This window comes from Kogia breviceps, chromosome 19 (genome assembly GCF_026419965.1).
Source record: "Kogia breviceps isolate mKogBre1 chromosome 19, mKogBre1 haplotype 1, whole genome shotgun sequence".
Classification (NCBI taxonomy): Eukaryota; Metazoa; Chordata; class Mammalia; order Artiodactyla; family Physeteridae; genus Kogia; species Kogia breviceps.
In genome coordinates, this window is record NC_081328.1 from 41,927,549 (window position 1) to 41,945,792 (window position 18,244).

At 49.2% G+C, this 18,244-nt stretch overlaps 1 protein-coding gene across 25 annotated transcripts in view; it reads left to right on the forward strand.

Moving 5' to 3' along the window:
• MAPT (microtubule associated protein tau) overlaps positions 1 to 18,244 on the forward strand; it is a 100,997-nt gene that overhangs the window by 16,173 nt on the left and 66,580 nt on the right. The window contains exon 1 of one of the 25 annotated variants that reach the window (XM_067020930.1): positions 7,627 to 7,823. The exons of 18 other annotated variants lie outside the window; for them this stretch is intronic. The gene's annotated coding sequence lies outside the window, so the exon portion shown is untranslated. Of the gene's footprint in view, positions 1 to 7,626; positions 7,824 to 18,244 lie in introns of those variants that run through there. 6 more of the 25 variants (XM_067020935.1, XM_067020934.1, XM_067020923.1 and 3 more) reach the window with 6 other exon arrangements.

Below are 18,244 nucleotides of genomic sequence, written 5' to 3' on the forward strand. Positions count from 1 at the left end.
TGGCTGCGTTGTGTCTTCATTGCTGTGCGCGGGCTTTCTCTAGTTGCGGCGAGCAGGGGCTACTCTTCGTTGTGGCGCACAGGCTTCTCATCGCGGTGGCTTCTCTTGTTGCGGAGCACGGGCTCTAGGCACGCGGGCTTCAGTAGTTGTGGCACGTGGGCTCAACAGTTGTGGCGCACAGGCTTAGCTGCTCCGCGGCACGTGGGATCTTCCCGGACCAGGGCTCGAACCTGTGTCCCCTGCATTGGCAGGCGGATTCTTAACCACTGTGCCACCAGGAAAGCCCCCATATTACCTTTTTTAAAGGTAACTTTATATATACACTCAGGCCCTAGCTCACTTCAAAAGGATAAGCATATCTGGAAGAAGGTTCTTTGAGAGCCTCCCCAGGTGTTGCATGACAACCCCTGGTGGAGAAGCTCTGATCTGGCCTCACCCTCATTTCCCAGAGGGGCAGAAGCTCTGTTACCTGGCCTGCTAGCCTGAGCACTGCATGCCTCAGACAGGGGCGCCTTCCAGATAAGCTGGAGGAGTAGGACTTAGCAGGAGCACATGCACAGCATGTGTGTGCAGTGTATATAAAATGTGTAATGGAACACAAGAGAGCACCTCCTAGAATGCTCCCTTGGGAGTAGAGGAAAACAGGGGAAGGTGGGCTACTGAGTTACGTAAGTGTCTAATCCTTGTCGTGGTTTGTGACAACCCAGACGAGCCCCATGAGCCACCCTGGTCCCCAGAGTGCCTGGTGACCTGTGTTGCAAGTGAGACCCCTGTGGACGAGTTCCGAGGCCAGGCTGCATGATGTGCCCCTTTAAAATGTTAATGCCCAATCCTTTCGTATCAAAAAACAACCTCACTGTTATTTTTTCTCTTAGTGCTTCATACAGATGATCTCATTTCATCCCCCCCACCACTCCAGGCTGGTGGCACTTCCTGTTGGGAAAGGGAAGTAACGGAAGCTGCCATCTCAGAACCTCAGCAATGGGACAGGGTGAGGGGTTCCTGGTCCCAGCCCTGCTGTGGGGCAGGAGACTGTCTCTTCTGGAGTAACTTCCGTGGTGCAGGTTCCAGAGTCCCCCCAGAACCTCCTCATTCCCTAAAGGATGTAGGCCACAGGCCCTGCTATTTGGTGATGCCTGCCACGCCCAGAGAAGCAAAAATGCACTGCTGGTCTTCACTTTCAGACACAGAGCTGCAGTCCTCAGGGACATTCCAGCCAATCCTCTGAGGGCCTCGTTTCAGTTTAAATTGTCATGTTGTCCCATCGGCTCTCTCCAGAGAGGCCGACGGGCATGGCCACGGCTAGAATGTAAGTTTCCTGAGCCCAAGGCCTGAGCATCTCCTACTGTTTGTTAGTGAAGGGTCACTCTGCCTGGCCTGTGGGACCCAGACCTCCCAGTACCATGGAGGGGGAGGAGCCCCCAGAGCCCACCCAGTCCCACCTCCCAGCCGCCCTGCAGACCTCCTCCTCTGCCTTCCTGACAGAGTCACCCCAGCTTCCCTGTGACGTCAGCTCACGGCCTGACAAGGGGGCTGGGAGGGAGGAGAAGGAAGGGGCCAGAGAGGAAGATAAAAGTGTTGAGAGCAGCCCCCAAACAGGTGACATCCTTAGAATGAATCACCACCTTCCCTTCAACTCTTTCTTCTCCTCTCGGGACCTCCCTTCCCCCACGCCTCCCCGCTTTCTAAAGTTATACTGAGAAAAATCCACAGAGGTGCCAGCACAAGGTGATAAGGACCACAAATTTGGCATTTTAACAGATGCCAGAGCCACTTGAGAAATGAGGACACAGCCCAGAGAGGTAAAGTGACCTCCCCAGAGTCACACAGTGAGTTCATGGCAAAGCTGGGCTAGCCCAGGTCTCCTTCCTCCCCACACAGATGCCTTCCGATGCCCCGTCTCGCCTCCTTCCCCAGAGAGGGACCCTCAGGCCCACCTGGCCAGTGGAGCCGACCCATGGTGGAGGCCTGACCAGGAAGCACCAATATCTGAGATCCCAGCAAGTGAAGGTGAAGCCTCTCAGATGATGGAGGCCAGTCTTTGGGACAAACGATCTGATTTATGGATGCGTCCCTTGGGCAGCAGCTTTCCAGAACATTCCCACTTTCTTCCATACTGAAAAGACCTCTTCTCTTGCAGTGTCCTGCTGGTCTCCTCCCAAGGATCCCTTGTTTCACTGATTTTGACAAATCATTTCACTTCACAGCAAGTGTGAGACCTGCCTCAGAGGGATCACATGAGCCTGTGTTGAGTAATCAGCTCCGAAGACAAGTAGTCACCCCTCAGAGGAGCGGGAGCTGGAGTGGGTATTATGCCTGGATGTGCCCTCAAGGAGAAAAATAAAACAAAACAAAAACAACAACGAAAAGACATCTCTCAAAGATTGGCTCTGAGACCTTTCACTAAAGCAGCCCGGCTGAATTGTCTTCACTCCTTTCGAAAGGACAAGGATACACCCTGCTTAAAAAGAAAGGCTGATTTTCCTAGAGAACATCCACCATTCCTGGAGGATGCATGGGTGTCCCTAGTGGAATAGCCTTCCCCTCTGGCTGCTTAAATAACAGATGCAACATTTGTTGCTGGAAAATATCAATTAGGTTAATGAGGTTTTTCTTGCCCAGAGAAATGAAGCAGTTCCCCACAATGGACACGCTGTATGGGAAGGAAGGGCAGAACTGCCAAGCCATTTGGCCCACCCACGGGGTGAGCCCCAAAGCCCTTCATTTTTCTGTCCCCTTTGGTTATTTCCCCCCTTGCTGTCTCCTGGAACCATCTTTCTTTCCGAAGTCAGCCCATCCCACTATTAGCACAAAAGCTGCTAAGGGGGCTCCTCAATGGTCATCTCTCCCTGCACCTGCCTGGCCTATTCTTAGCCACTCAAACAATTTTCCCCAAGTGTTGTTTTAATCATTATATTGTTACCATGTCATACTTAAGTAATGGACATGAGATGCAATTTACCCACCTCTCCCTGCCATCCTGGATTGTGGATGAGATATAGTGGGAAGGGCCCAGGCCTTGGAGGAGGGCTGACAGGGGTTGACTCTTGGCTGCCCCTCCTAGCTGTGTGACCTTGGGTAAGTAGCTTGACCTCTCTGAGCCCGGTTCCTCATCTGAAAAATGGGAATAGTAGCACCTCTGTTTCAGGGCTGCTGTAAGGAGTGGTGGGGATGTCTGTAAAGCACAGAGCACAGTGAGTGACTGGCCCTTAGTTACACTACTGAACACCCACCATGGTAACCAGTCATCACGGTGGACCCGTAGGTCGCGACCTGGAAACATGCCCCTGCTTTTTTTTTTTTTTTTTTTTGTGGTACGCGGGCCTCTCACTGTTGTGGCCTCTCCCGTTGCGGAGCACAGGCTCCGGACGCGCAGGCTCAATGGCCGTGGCTCACGAGCCCAGCCGTTCTGTGGCATGTGGGATCTTCCCGGACCGGGGCACGAACCCGTGTCCCCTGCATCGGCAGGCGGATTCTCAACCACTGCGCCACCAGGGAAGCCCCATGCCCCTGCTTTGATAAGCTTTTAGAAGGCAGTTGTAGAACTGAATGGGGGTTACAGAAGTCTCTCACTTTCTACTTTCCGCACTTGCACTTTTTCTTAAATTTGGTAGGTCTGTATTTCTTTTGTGTGTGTGCATGGAATTTTTAAAATATTACGTAAGTAATACGTGAATAGATTCTCATCAGAAGTTCAGACAGCAGCATGAATTTTATTTATTTTCTTAAAAAAAAATATTTATTTATTTTGGCTGTGCCGGGTCTTAGTTGCAGCACACGGGATCTTCAGTTGCGGCATGCGGACTTCTTAGTTGCAGCGTGCATGTGGGATCGAGTTCCCTGACCAGGGATCGAACCTGGGCCCCCTGCATTGGGAGCGTGAAGTCTTACCCACTGGACCACCAGAGAAGTACCATGAATTACTTTTATAATCAGGAAAAAAGAAACAAATAACGTTTGGAGAAAATTCATCTCATCAACTCCACTTTCAACCCTTGTGATGTTATAAGTCTTTACTCCTCCTTCCACCCGGCCCGGGGGTGCCTCCCCAGGAGATGTTTCTTCCCAGGTAGATTGTGTCTCCTCTTACATCCAGTATGCCAGGACTCACAGAACAGGAGGAAGGAAAGGGTGCCCTCCTCCCAGGGCACCCTCACCCCTGCCGAGGCCAGAAGGCTCATCCCAGCCCCTCACCTGCCACTACCTGTGAAGGATCCTGAGCTTTCCTCAGACCCGGTGCAGAGAGCTCTGCTTACAGTTAGTTCCCGTGGCTGCACCCACAAACGACCTTGTGGGACCAGTGGGCTCGTCCCCGGAGCTGGCTCTCATTACTCTGCCTGGTTCACACTTCTTTCCTCCCCCTCCCCACCTTCCACCACGGCTGGGCTCAACTGGAGGCAGGTGGGGCTTAAAGCTCAGAGGAGTTCGAAGGGGCTCAAGATGGGCCCGGCAGCTCAGAGCCCCTAAGGTCTATCTCAGACACACGCTGTGTTACTAGGCTTTGGTGGGCTGGCCTGGGCACCTGGTTGCCTTAGACGGAAGAACCTTCCAGATGAGCTGTAGGCAGAGAACACAGGAGCCAGGAATGTTTTCCTGGGCTCCGTGTGCACCTGTGATGCTCTGGGCGCCACACTTGCTTTGTACAGATCCTAGGCCTCGCGTTCCTTTTTTTTTTTTTTTTTTTTTTTTAATATGGAGGGATGGATTTGGCTTTTCTCTGCTCCCCTGTCACCTGTCTGGTACTTGAAGCTGTTGACCAGCTGCCTGGCCAGAATTGGCAGTGACCATGGGAACAGAACAGTGATGGCTGGAGTGCTCCTGCTTCATCTTTCATCACTCTATCGCCTGTTGAGTTTTCAGATTCTACCTCCATTTTTTCACCTGGGGAAACCGAGGCTCAGAGCGGCTAGGTAACCTTCCCACACGGTCCCTCAGCTCTCAGGGGCCACACTCAGCAGCACAGCCTGGAGGACCCTCCAGCCCGAGCATTGCTTCCCCAAGGGGCCTCCTCTCCCCAAGCTGTGGACCTCCTGCCTGCCTGGCGGCTCCATCATCCTGCCCTCTTTCAGTGGCTCAGATCTGGCCCTGGACCCGCCCCTGTCCCCCAGGGATACCAGACTGCAGCACCCTGGCAAAGCAGGGCGTGGCTGCCCAGTGCCTGGGAACCCCACAGACACACACGTCTGAAGTCTCCGAGGCAGCGGGGGGTGGCTCTGCAGGAGCGCTAGCGGCAGAGCTGAGCAGTTCTATCAACAGCTGACTGGCGACTCAGGGCCTGCATCACATCCCGCCCCTCATCTGGCATTTAGCACCTGGCACACCCCGGGTACTTAATGATAATTAAATTCAGAATAAACTCAGAAAGGCCAGCATGTGGTAAATGTATGCATCTTCGCACAATTGTTTTACAGCACGATGAACAGGCCATTAACAGTTCATCAGGAATAAAAATGAATGTGGGAAAAATCTGATCGCCAAGATTTGTACTCTTTCCTCCCCTCCCCAGACTTTTAAATGAAAGTTTTGGGATAATTGCTCTTCAGTTGTTCTTGTAGTAGGATTTATCATGAAGAGAATTGGGACTAAAACCTTTACGTGCTTCTCCGTGTAGATGCGGGCAGAAATTTGGAGTGTTTCTCACTGGTGAGGGCCGTTGCAGAGCAGGCTGTGGGAAGTTTTCTGAAATGGGCAGTCGACATCCCTTGCAGAAGAATTCTCTTCTCCAGACCCAGATCCCGTGGCCTGGCAGCCATCTTGGGGGTGTGTCCTGCAAGACAACGTGGGTCAGAGCACCTCTCAGCCCAGGATGCCGCAGCCCCTCTCTGCCTTAACGACCCCATCAGGACAACTTGCCCTGGAGGAAGCTTGGTGCCCGGCCTGGGGTCGCCAGGCGTGGAGGAAAAGCTGAGGGGGTTCATGCGTTGCTTAGTTAAATGGGTGACAATGAATCACGTGTTACCAAGGGACAAAGAGCAAAGAACCCAGACAAGCATCCTGTCTGTCACCAAATGCCAACGCTGGGGGTGCCTGGGGAGGCCTCCACACAATGATAGTGTCTTGCGGGCCCATCGTAGCCAGATCATTCCAGCTTTTCAAGATACATCAGAAGTTGTCCTTCAATCAAATATCCCTATTTTCAAGTGTGGCTTACTAATTTAGCAGCTTTAAACTCTGTAATATATTCCTGGGCTGTTGGTCTGGTTTAAACTCTATCTGGAGGAATTCAAGCCAGACAGCACTTCCTGGGGTGGGATTTTGAGACCTTGGGGAAAAGGGGGTATGGTGTGTCTTTGGGGTATTCTGGTGCCATCCAGCCTTCTTCCAGCATTGGTTGCCTTCTATCATGATTCAGGTGGGATCGGAATGTGGTCGGAATGTGGTCCAAAGATGGGGCTGACGTTGGGACTGGGTCCCCACCAGGAAGTCAGGCCAGGTTAGGGCAGATCCCCGGAACCATCAGGAAACAGCAGCCCTTCCACGGCTGGTTTAGCTCAGAAGCCCCATAGGGTTTACTCCTGATTCAAGAGCACAAGACATGCCCGGGAAAGGGCAGCCTGGACATGGTCTGGCCATCCTGGGTTTACTTGTGGGCACTTGGGTGAATGCCCAGAGCCAGCCAGCCTTCGTTTTAGGTTCTGTGTGGTTCTGAGTTGCTCCCATAGAAGGTAACCAAAGTCTTTCTCATCAGAGTCTTCCTCACTCCGCAGCACATGATGGGACTGCAGCCGTCATTGACTCAGCCAGTATCATGTTGCATGAGACCCTGATCTAGGCACACACTGTGGAGCCAGGTGTCCTGGACTCAAATCCCAGCCCTGCTGTGTCCTAGTGGTGTGAACTTGGCCAGGTCATTCAGCCTCTCTGCCTCAGTTTCCTCACATATAAAATTGGAATAATGACAGTACCTACCTCATAGCGCTGGGAAGAGAATTAAATGAATTAAGATTTGTAAAGTGCATAGAAAAGAGCCTTGCATGTAGCAAGTACTAGCTAAGGGTTTAGATTTAAAAGATCCTTAAGTACACTCTCTGTGGATTTCACAAGCCCTTTATTTTGCACTTCACACCCAAGCCCGCTCTCCCTTGGGATCCAGCCCTAGTTCTGCTTCAGAGCTGTGAGACAGGCCTGGCAGGTCTACACAAAGAGGAGAGAAAGCAGCCCCTCGTCCAAGATGGTGAAACCAGGATATAGCGTCCTCACCACTCCATCAGGGGCTCAAAGTCTGGACTCTCCAAAGCCCACTTCAGATGCAGGTGTAGAGCTCATGAGTGCAAGTCACCTGGGCCTCTGAAGCCTCCTTCGCTCAGTGCATCACCATTATCAGGGCCTAGGGAGTAGAGGGGTGCTTACTGGAGAGCGATGGGCTGGCTTCCCAGCCTCCTCCACACCACTCTTCTTTGCCTGTTCTTCCATCACTTCCTCTTTGGCCAAAAAACAGTGTGCAAAGTAGGAGGAGAAAGGCCCCAGAACTCCATGACGTCACAGACCTGGCTTTTCTCCCAGGGTGACTGTGATGCCATGTCCGCCCTCCCTGACCATGCAGCCCCTGGGGGCACAACGCGTCAATTCCATCACACGTGTGCGCCTGTGTGTGCCCATAGCCTCCCTGCAGGCCCTGCTCAGCCCATCTCACCCAGTAGGGGTTGCTCCTGCACACGTAGACAACCAGGAGTCGCTTATGGAAAACCGTCCCAATGGAGCGACAGCACGTCCGCGGCAAACCTCTGCACCGGGAAACTGCCTTGCGTCCCTGTAGCCACTCTTTGTCAACCGGCTCCTGGCAGAGAAGCAGCTGCGAGAGAGACCCCCCGCTGTTTCCTTAGGTAATGTCACTGCCCTTTCCTGGGCGATGCTGGGGGAGTAGCACTTAATTCACCCCTGACTCTTCCCTCCTGCCTCTTCGTAGCTGCTTGGATTTGGGAGCTGAATTAGATCGGGGCTTGTCTTGTGGGGGTGGAAAGTCTGTAAATGATCAGCCTAAGCAGAGGCCAGACTTTCCTAAGAAAACCTGCCGTGTTGCCCGTGGGGTGGATTTTGTTTTGACTCCTGTGTGCCCACTGGCACGGTTCACCCCATGAACCCTCGCTATTTTCTTTTCTTTGTATCTTGTGTAGGACATGTGATGGGAATGCAGAAATTCATGTTTGTGGATTTGTTTATTCATGGAGGAACCGTGTCTCGAGTGTCTGCAGTGGGCCAGGAATAATGGGAGGCCTTGGGAGGTTGGGGTTTCTCCAGGCCCCCCCTCCTGGTTTCCACTGTGGAATGTGATTTGTGACGCGTTCTCCCCTTGGGGGTCACCCCCTGTCTCCATCTGTGCCCCTCAGTCCTTCCCCGATTCAACAATAGCATTTACTCAAGTCTGCTCCCGTACAATGCTAGTGGGAGTAAAATTTGGACCACTTACCAAGAAGCACTTTGGCAGGATGTAAACAGAGGCTTTAAAATGTTTGCTGCCCTTTGACCTGGAATTTCGCTTCTAGGAATCTGTCCTAAAGAAATAATTAGAAACATGAAAAGGATGAAAATACTAAGATGTTCATCAGTGTTTACAGTAGGAAATTTCAAAAGCCAGCTAGCTACATGTCCAATCTCTGGGAAGTGGTTATGTAGAATATAGGTAGCCATTAGAAAATGATGTCTATGGAATTTTAAATTATCGAGAAAATACTTGACATAATAAAAGAGTATGGTAAAAAAAAAAAAAAAGAGTATGGTACAAATTGCATACTCAAAATAATCTTGACTGTGTTTGAAAATGCATGGGAGGGCTTCCCTGGCAGCCCAGTGGTTAAGACTCTGTGCTTCCAATGCAGGGGGTGTTGGGAGTTGATCTCTGGTCGATCCCTGTGGCTATCCCATATGCTGCATGGTGCAGCCAAAAAAAAAAAGAAGAAAGAAAAAAGAAAATGCATGGGAAAAACCCCAAAAAATATATGATAATGATGTTTCTTGTGGTAGGATTATAGGTACATACTTCTTTATACTTTGCCAGTGCACGGAGTCCTAACCACTGGACTTCCCCTAACCAGGGAAGTCCCCATGTGTTGCTTTTATAGTAAGAAAAATATTGTTTAAAATTAAGTTTTGTATATAATTATACATACACATGCAGAGACTGACAGAGAGAAAGCAAATGTTGCAAATATTAACAGTTGGTGAGTCTAGGAGAGGGATATAGAGGTGCTGGTTGTATTATTTGTGTAACTTTTCTATAAGTTTGAAAATTTCAAAGTAAAAGATTGGGGGAGGGGAGAGGACCAGGCTACCCCTGAGCTCTCTTTTGGAATGCTGGAAACATAAACAATGTGATTTTTTTCTTTTTTTAACCACATAGTCTTTATTTATTTTTTAAAAAATTTATTTATTTTATTTTATGTATTTTTGGCTGCATTGGATCTTTGTTGCTGTGCGCGGGCTTCCTCTAGTTGCGGCAAGTGGGGGCTACTCTTTGTTGCAGTGCACAGGCTTCTCATTGCGGTGGCTTCTCTTGTTGTGGAGCACGGGCTCTAGGCTCACGGGCTTCAGTAGTTGTGGCTCGCAGGCTTTACAGCGCAGGCTCAGTAGTTGTGGAACATGATCTTAGTTGCTCCACAGCATGTGGGATCTTCCCAGACCAGCTCTCGAACCCGTGTCCCCTGCATTGGCAGGCAGATTCTTAACCATTGCGCCACCAGGGGAGCCCAACCAGTGTGATTTGACAATTTAATTTGTTTTCTGTGTGGGCAAATGGTCCTTAAATGTTGTGGGGATACTGGGATTTGGTAGTCTTAGGAAGTACCCCCAGGGATCAAGGTGTTTTGCAGGGTTGACCTATGTGGGCGGCCCAGAGCACCTCACATGCTAATTCAGCACTGTTCTGTACTTGGCCAGAGTTCGCTGTGTGTACCTCTCCAGCAGCTCTTGGGTGACTGCTAAAGCCAGACCCTCCCCCACCCCATGCCCTGGATTCCATCCCTCCACCTCTTCCACCATTCAGGAAGCTTGCTTAGCTTTTATTTCCCACCTTCTCCTGTTTCTGTTCTCTCCTTCTCTCCTGACTCCTTGCTGTTTTTCTTTAAAACAAAACAAATGCCCCCATTCAGTCCCCACACTAGCTCTGTCCTCCTCTTCCCAGACAGATTTTTTTTTTTTTTTTTTTTTTTTGGTACGCGGACCTCTCTCACTGTTGTGGCCTCTCCCATTGCGGAGCACAGGCTCTGGACACTCAGGCTCAGCGGCTCCGTGGCATGTGGGATCTTCCCGGATCGGGGCACGAACCCGTGTCCCCTGCATCGGCAGGAGGACTCTCAACCACTGTGCCACCACGGAAGCCCCAGATTTCTTTTTAAAGCATCATCAACACTTCTGCAAACTCCATTTTCTCCCCACATGCCTGCCCTCCTCAGCTGAATCCAAGCTGGACTCCACCCCCTATCTTTCTACTAAAACCACTTGTATTAGTCAACGAGGCCAGGTTTATGCTGCAGTAATAAACAAGTCCTGAATTCCAGTGGCTTCACACCTCTGGCACCACCACTTTCCTCATCTTCCAGCCTCATGGGTCATCTTTTAGTTCCTTGAAAACTCTCTGCAGTTTCCTGACTCAGGGCCTTTGCATGCACTGTTCCCTCTGCGTGGAATGTTCCTTCCTACCCTCTCCCTTCACCTTGCTCACTTGTACTCATCCTTCAGGTCTCAGTATAAGCATCACTTTTTTTTTTTTTTTTTTTTTTTTTGCGGTATGCGGGCCTCTCACTGTGCGGCCTCTCCCGTTGCGGAGCACAGGCGCCGCTCGCACAGGCCCAGCGGCCATGGCTCACGGGCCCAGCCGCTCCGCGGCATGTGGGATCTTTCCAGACCGGGGCACGAACCCGTGTCCCCTGCATCGGCAGGCGGACTCTCAACCACTGTGCCACCAGGGAAGCCCTAAGCATCACTTTTTAAGGGACGTTTTCTCCAACCCCCCAAGACTAGCAAGTGTCCATCTTAGACTCCAATGACCTGCTGTCCTTTCCTTGTGAAACTTGTCTCACTTGATTGTCGACTATCTTCCTCATGAGGTGCCTTCACAAGGGCAAGGACATGTCTGTGTCACTGCTGTGGTCCCAGCCGCTGCACCCTGGTTGCCAACCTTAACTACACATTAGAACCACCAGAGGAGCCTTTAAAACTCATCATATCCAGGCCCATCCCAGGCCAAATGAATTCTAATTTGAGGTGGGCCCAGCTAGCAATAGGTATCTTTTTAAAGCACTGTAGGGAATTTTATTTTATTTTTGGCCACGCCGCACGGCTCGCAGGATCTTAGTTCCCCAACCAGGGATTGAACCCAGGCCCCAGCAGTGAAAGCACTGAGTCCTAACCACTGGACAGTCAGGGAATTCCCACTGTAGGGAATTTTAATGCACAAGCTTGAGAACCAGTGACCTGTATTGTGCTTAACACTCAACTTTTCTTGAATGAATAAATCAATCTCTGAAAATTTAATCTCCCCAAACCTCTCCAAAAGACAGGAGGCTAAGGATATTCAGCTTAGGTAATAATATGTTAATTTCATATTTTGTGAAATTTCATATTTAATTTCAACCAAGCTTTATTATGCACCTTACATGGGGCAGGCCCAATGACTGGGAAGGGTATAATTTATACCCACTGTACAGACAAGGAGAAGTTACTTTAGGTGAGGGAGGCACATATAGGGAATACAGGATTTCAAGGTTCAGCCAGGGTGTATTTGTTTTTCAATTGCAACTGACAGAAGCCCAAAGAAACTGGCATAAACACAAAAGATAATTTATTGGTTTCCAGATTTTAAAAATTCAGGAATAGATCTCAGTTCAGGTACAGCTGGATCCAGTCACCCAAATGATGTCACCAAGAATCTGGAATGCACCCTCTCTTGGCTCTACTTTCTACTATTCAGATAGTCTTCCCCAGGCGATGGTAAAAATGGCCACCCATACCTCTAGACTTGTGTCTTATTTAGTAGGGATATATAGAAAGATCTCGATAAATGTTCTACCACAGAACAAAAACAAACCCTTCATTATGGGACTTCCCTGGTAGTCCAGTGGGTAAGACTCTGCGCTCCCAATGCAGGGGGTCCGGTTATGATCCATGGTCGGGGAACTAGATCCCACATGCATGTCGCAGCTAAGAAGTCCACATGCCGCAAGTAAGACCCAGCGCAGCCAAGATAAATAAATATTTTTTTAAAAAGCTAACAGATCTCTGAAGGCCAGGCTCCAAGGGGAATTGGTAATAGGTACCCAGCCCCTGCTGGCAAGCTATCCACCTTTTGGCAAACAAAGTTCCTACCTGGATAAAGTTTGGTATACTCATCATTCTTAGAGGTGTTTCTCTGCCTGACCACCAATGCAGCCCTGAGATGGGTTGCCTAGGCCCTACCAGGCTTTGGTTCTGTCCCTGTAGAATATTTTGTGTCATTGTTGAAAACTAAAAGAGAGAGAACTAAGATACCGACTGCCAGTTACTCAGAGAACAGACACAGTTCTCCTTCATCTCAGGACAGCCTCTAGAGGTGGGGTTATATCCCTACATTACAAATAAGGAAGCTGAGGCTCAGAACGATTGTCACTTGCTCGAGATCACACAGACAGTAAATTGCAGAACCAGAATTTGAGCCCAGATCTTTCGGCTCCAAAGTCTGTTCTTTCTACGACCCCCTGATTAATTTTTTAATTTCCAAGATTGAACTCTTCCTCTATCCATGTTGCCTGCCTCCCATCCCCAGAAAAAGTTGCGCACTGCTCAAACTTCTTCTAGCATGAGCTCACTTCAGATCCGCTTAATTTTGCTTCGTCACGGCTGCCCAGTTCCCTGCCGGTAACTGGGAAGTAGGTCATAGCTGCAGGGACCACACATTGTGGCTGCTGAGAGGGCCAACCTCTGGTTTCAGGGCTGGGCAGGGGCCAGACTTTGCTGGGAGCATCACCCTCTGAGGGCCCTGCTTGGATTTCTCATCCCTGACCCTGTGAAGTCATCACAAACCTTCACATCATGGAAGTTTACATTGTAGAATTCACTGTCACTGTGGCTGCTGTGTGAGGTGGTGTTTAGAGAAAGGAACACAGGGGATTAACAGGGAAATTGATGGTCTGGGGAAAAAAAATAATCTTCATTCTGTTGTAGATCTGTGGGTGATTGAGACTCACTGATTGTTGAAGGGGTTTGCCCTGCCATATCACATGCCACTTTACAGAACAGAGGTACCGAGCCACTTGACACCCAGCCATTTAACTGTCCCCTCCTTTATGTGACAAAATTATCTTCAGAAATAATCGTGAAGGGCTTCCCTGGTGCGCAGTGGTTAAGAATCTGCCTGCCGATGCAGGGAACACAGGTTCAAGCCGTGGTCGGGGAAGATCCCACATGCTGCAGAGTGACTAAGCCCGTGCGCCACAACTGCTGAGCCCTGGCACCACAACTACTGAAGCCCGCGCGCCTAGAGCCCGTGCTCCGCAACAAGAGAAGCCACTGCAATGAGAAGCCCGCGCACTGCAACGAAGAGTAGCCCCCGCTCACTGCAACTAGAGAAAGCCCGTGTGCAGCAACGAAGACCCAAAAATGCAGCCAAAAATAAATAATAAATAAATAAAGTTATTAAAAAAAAAGAAATAATCATGAAATGAAACAATAATAATAATTGCCAGAAAAGAAACACAGATAATATTTCTCTTATTGAACTCTGTACATGTAATTATGCCAGGATTTTTAAAATAAAAGTAAATATTATTAGTACAAAAAAGGAAAAAAAGCACAACTATTAAAAATTTTTTTTCTTTACTGAGTTTTGATCCTTTGGTTGCAGCCTTATATAATGATTACATAAATTATTATTTGTTACTACTAGGTGAACTTTAATAAAAGTGAGACATCTACAAAAGTTGCCTATAATTTAGCAACTACTAAATCGTACCGCTGATGTACTCTTTCTTGCTTAATTTTTAGTTTTAAAAGCTAAAACTCACAATTTTAAAGAACAGATTTCCGTTTAAAAAAATACTATTCAAACTCAGTAAAATATGTCACGTATGGAGTAAACATTGTACTTACCGAGCAAAAGTAATAGACTTTGCAGTTCACATCCGGTGTCACTGTTTTCAATTTTAAAAACAAATAAAATCTCCAAGTAGCCATGTGGAATGCCAGAATTGAAGTAATTCAGCTTCTTTGCGATCACGGCACTACCACTGTTCAAGCTTAGAATCTACTGCTTAAATGCAGGAGTATGTGGTCTCACAGAGGTTGGAAATGCAAAGGTCACCTGAAGCAGGCTTGAAATTCTGAACAGTTGAGGATTTCTCTCCAAACAGCTGTGTGTAGCCGACTCTGCATATGTTGGGGCCAACTGTGTAACTAGGAGTTCCCCAAATGACTCCCATGGAGAAGACAAGGTTTAGTAAAGAACTCGTTTTTACACGTGCGAATTGAAACTTAAATATGTATTATTGACAGTCAACAACATCAGTACCGATTGTTTGTAACTTGGACCAAAAAGACGTTTTTCAGGGAGGAGAATGTTATCACTGGCGTTGTTGAGGATTTCCAACACGTGACGCTCATAAAAATCAGGCGGACTTTTCGTCCGTTTGTTACTGTTTTTGGATTCTCTACAGACAGTCCACCCTTTGCTAGCTTGCCATGTGCAGCCCTTCCTCTACCCTTCACTTGGTCCCAGTATTATATCCAGCCCTGGGTCCTGGTAGTGAAGGGAGATGGTAGAACATCTCTGGCGGGAATTCCCTGGTGGTCAAGTGGTTAGGACTCCATGTTTTCACTGCCAAGGGCCCAGATTCGATTCCCGGTTGGGGAACTAAGATCCCACAAGCCATGTAGTGCAGCCAGAAAAAGAAGAAGAAGAAAAAAAAAGATCTCTGGCAATCCGCCTAGGACTGAGGAAACCGAGGCAACTTGCTAGATCCCAGGTCCCTTGACCTTCTTCCTGGACAGGACCAGCTCTCCCCGTGCACCCAAGAATCTCTGCATCTTAACATGGTTTCCGATGGAACTTTTGCTCTGTTATATTGACTTCCTTTATAAAAGAAAACAGACAAGCAATTAAATGTTAGGTTTGAGAAGGTTGATGTGAGCAGTTGAGCTAGAAAGTGAGCTTGCAGTAAATTCTAGCAGGTTTCTCTTAGGAATAATATCATCTCCAGCCACTCGCAGTAGATTTATTCTGAATTCAGAAAGAGGCTTCATTCGTTGCTTATACTTTGTGTTATTGGTGTGTTTCTTTAAATTATGATCCTTAGTCCTTAGGATATTTCAGTGCAGTGTGTTGGATCTAAACGATGCATACATTTGTTCTTTTTGGCAGAGTAGTTTATATTGTGGGTTTTAATTTAACTTAAAAATAATAGGGCTTCCCTGGTGGTGCAGTGGTTAAGAATCTGCCTGCCAATGCGGGGGACATAGGTTCGAGCCCCGGTCTGGGAAGATCCCACAGGTCGCGGAGCAACTAAGCCCGTGCGCCACAACTACTGAACCTGCGCTCTACAGCCCACAAGCCACAACTACTGAGGCCCACGCACCTAGAGCCCGTGCTCCGCAACAAGAGAAGCCACTGCAATGAGAAGCCTGCGCACCGCAACGATGAGTAGCCCCCGCTCACCGCAACTAGAGAAAGCCCACGTGCAGCAACGAAGACCCAATGCAGCCAAAAATAAGTAAATAAATTTAAAAAAATACTAACCTTTTCTTGGACAATTGCCCAAATGATATTATCAGCCATACGGTTGAGAATGTGTGTTCTGCAGGCGCCTCCTAGCGTTTTGCTTTCTGACGGCCACTGTCTAGAGACCGCACGTGAACAGGCATGGGCTGGAGCACAAAACAACGCTGATGTAAAGTCAACAGTCCTCTGAAAAATGGATACCAGTTTTCTGAGCCTGTGGTACAGCCAAAGGAGCGCTCTATTAAATTAAAGCAGTGTCAGAGGCAGAAGCTAATTTCTTGCCTTGCTTGGCTGTTGACTAGCTGGGTGACTTTGGGCAACTTGCTTAGCTCCTCTGTTACCTTCTCTGCAAAGTGGAGTCATCTCCTTACCAGACAGAAGGTGGACCCTGAACCTGAGGCTGTGTAATTTCCCCCTCTTAGAAGGACCTTTGATCCTATCAGCTATTTAACAACCACAAGTTAATAATTGGGAAAAGCAAAGGTAACATTTCTATTTAGATAATCATGCTTTTGTCCTTTTCTGGTTGGAAAGATGTAAGCGTGACTGGGGAGGTAACCGCGTGCAGTTGCAGCCTTCCGGGGCGGACCTCTCTGGGGAAGGTTGCTGTGCCCAGAGCCCGTCACCAGAATTTGAAAATTGACGGTCGTGGGGTCTGCTGACCTTGACAGCTAATAGTGTGCTGAGAAGTGTCCCTCCAAAGAGGCCTTTCCACTCGGTCAGGAGTCTCTGGGCATCCCTTCCTAGGCACCGTGATGCTATCTCCTCCCTCAACCCCCCGCCCCAACTGTTCCCTCTCCTTCCCTCCCCAACGCCCTCAACTTTCTCACAAGCCTTTATGCTGCTGCGGCCTTTTCTAATGAGGAGGTTCTGGCCAGGGCCTCTCTGCAGCTTGATCACGTGGTCCAGGGAGCACCCTGAAAAGGGTGTCAGAGGTGAGCACACAGCCAGGGCCAGTTTATTTACCGTCCGCACCTCCTTTGAACTTGGAGGCGGTGCAGGAATTTGGGCTCTGCAGGAATTAACAGCTCCAACACCAGCCCCAGAGCCAAAAGTGTGAGGTGCATGCTCTTTGTTCTTTGTTAAATTCCAGCAAACAGGACTGTCACATAGAAGCCTATTGAGAGCTGTTCCCCTGATGTTGGCTCAGGGCTCCTAGCTGGCGCTTGGCCTTAAGTCTCTCAGAACTGGGTTCCACCAAAATGCCTAGTCTCTCAACCATCACCCCTTTGACCAATGCTGTCCCTTCGTCCGGTGATGACACCCCCCCTCCCTTGCCTGATAATGACCCTGTCTTTACCCCCTCTCCAGCCCAGAGGAAGGAGTTTGTCCCTCCAGGCCTGCCTTCCCTTCAAGTCTTAGCTCAAGCTCATCTTCCTTCTAGAGCCTTCTCCAGCCTTCTTGACCCCCATCTCTTTCCGGCTGCTACACCTTTGTCTCTAGCACCTATTCCACACTTAGCTCACAGAATCACAGACTCTTGGGGCACAAGCCAATCTGCCTTCTCTCTTCTGACCTGTGGCCTTGAACTGTATTTATCTCTTTGTCTCCTGTCCCAAGCCAGATCCCAAGAAGTCTTCCATCCCTTTGTCCAGCCTGGAGACCCCCACCCATGGGAGGCAGCATTCCGAAAATGGAATTGACCATGGGGTTGCCCTGAAATTATCCCTGTGTCGTTCAGTATTTGCATATGAATCTCCCCGTCCAGACTGACTATATCCAAGGGCAGGGGCCACATCTGCTCCCGCTGGGGGCTGGTACATGACTTTCTCATAGTCAGCTCACTGCCCTGGTCCCTGAGGTCTCCCCAGCTGCTCAGCAAGGGCTGGGCCAGTGGGTTTGCTCTGTCCTGTTTATATCATCTCTCCCTGCCTGACTTACCCTCCTGCCCAAAGGTATGCCTTTGAGACTGGAGGGCATATATGCACATGCATGGGCACGGTGCACATAGACACAGCCCCTAAGCTCAGCGTTAGTAATGCATTTTATACACTGAAAGCTGCTGTAAACGTTATTTATTACACAACTGACATGTCTGAATTAGCTCCCAAATCCACCACCAAGCGTGTGGTGATTGGTGAGCCCGTTACTTAGGAGCCCACTTTTCTCTCTGTTTGTTAATAATAGATGCTTCTTACAGCCTCAGCGTGACAGCTTTGACTTAAAAGTGGTCTTAAACTGAAGAGACTAATGGATGGGTCTGAATTTGTGCCTTTTAAGCACAAAACATTGCTCTTCTTAATTAACTGGATTTTGTCCATTGGTTGGAAAAGGCGCTCTCCTCATCGCATCATTAACTACCGACATCTGGACAGCGCTCAGAGCAAATCTCAGGTGTGTTCCCCGAACTCTCGGGAGGCATCGAGAACCACCTAGATACACAGGGTGTGCATGCCTGGGGCTGTCTAGCAGCCTGGGGCTGTCTAGCAGCGTGAGACGCCCAGAGAGATGACTCCCATCCCATCTCTCCCCACCTGGGAGAGGAGCTTTCTTCCATCCAGTTCACCATTCAAAGTGGAAAAGGAGTCTTCCCTGAGCCGCACATGCCCACTCCTGGTCTGC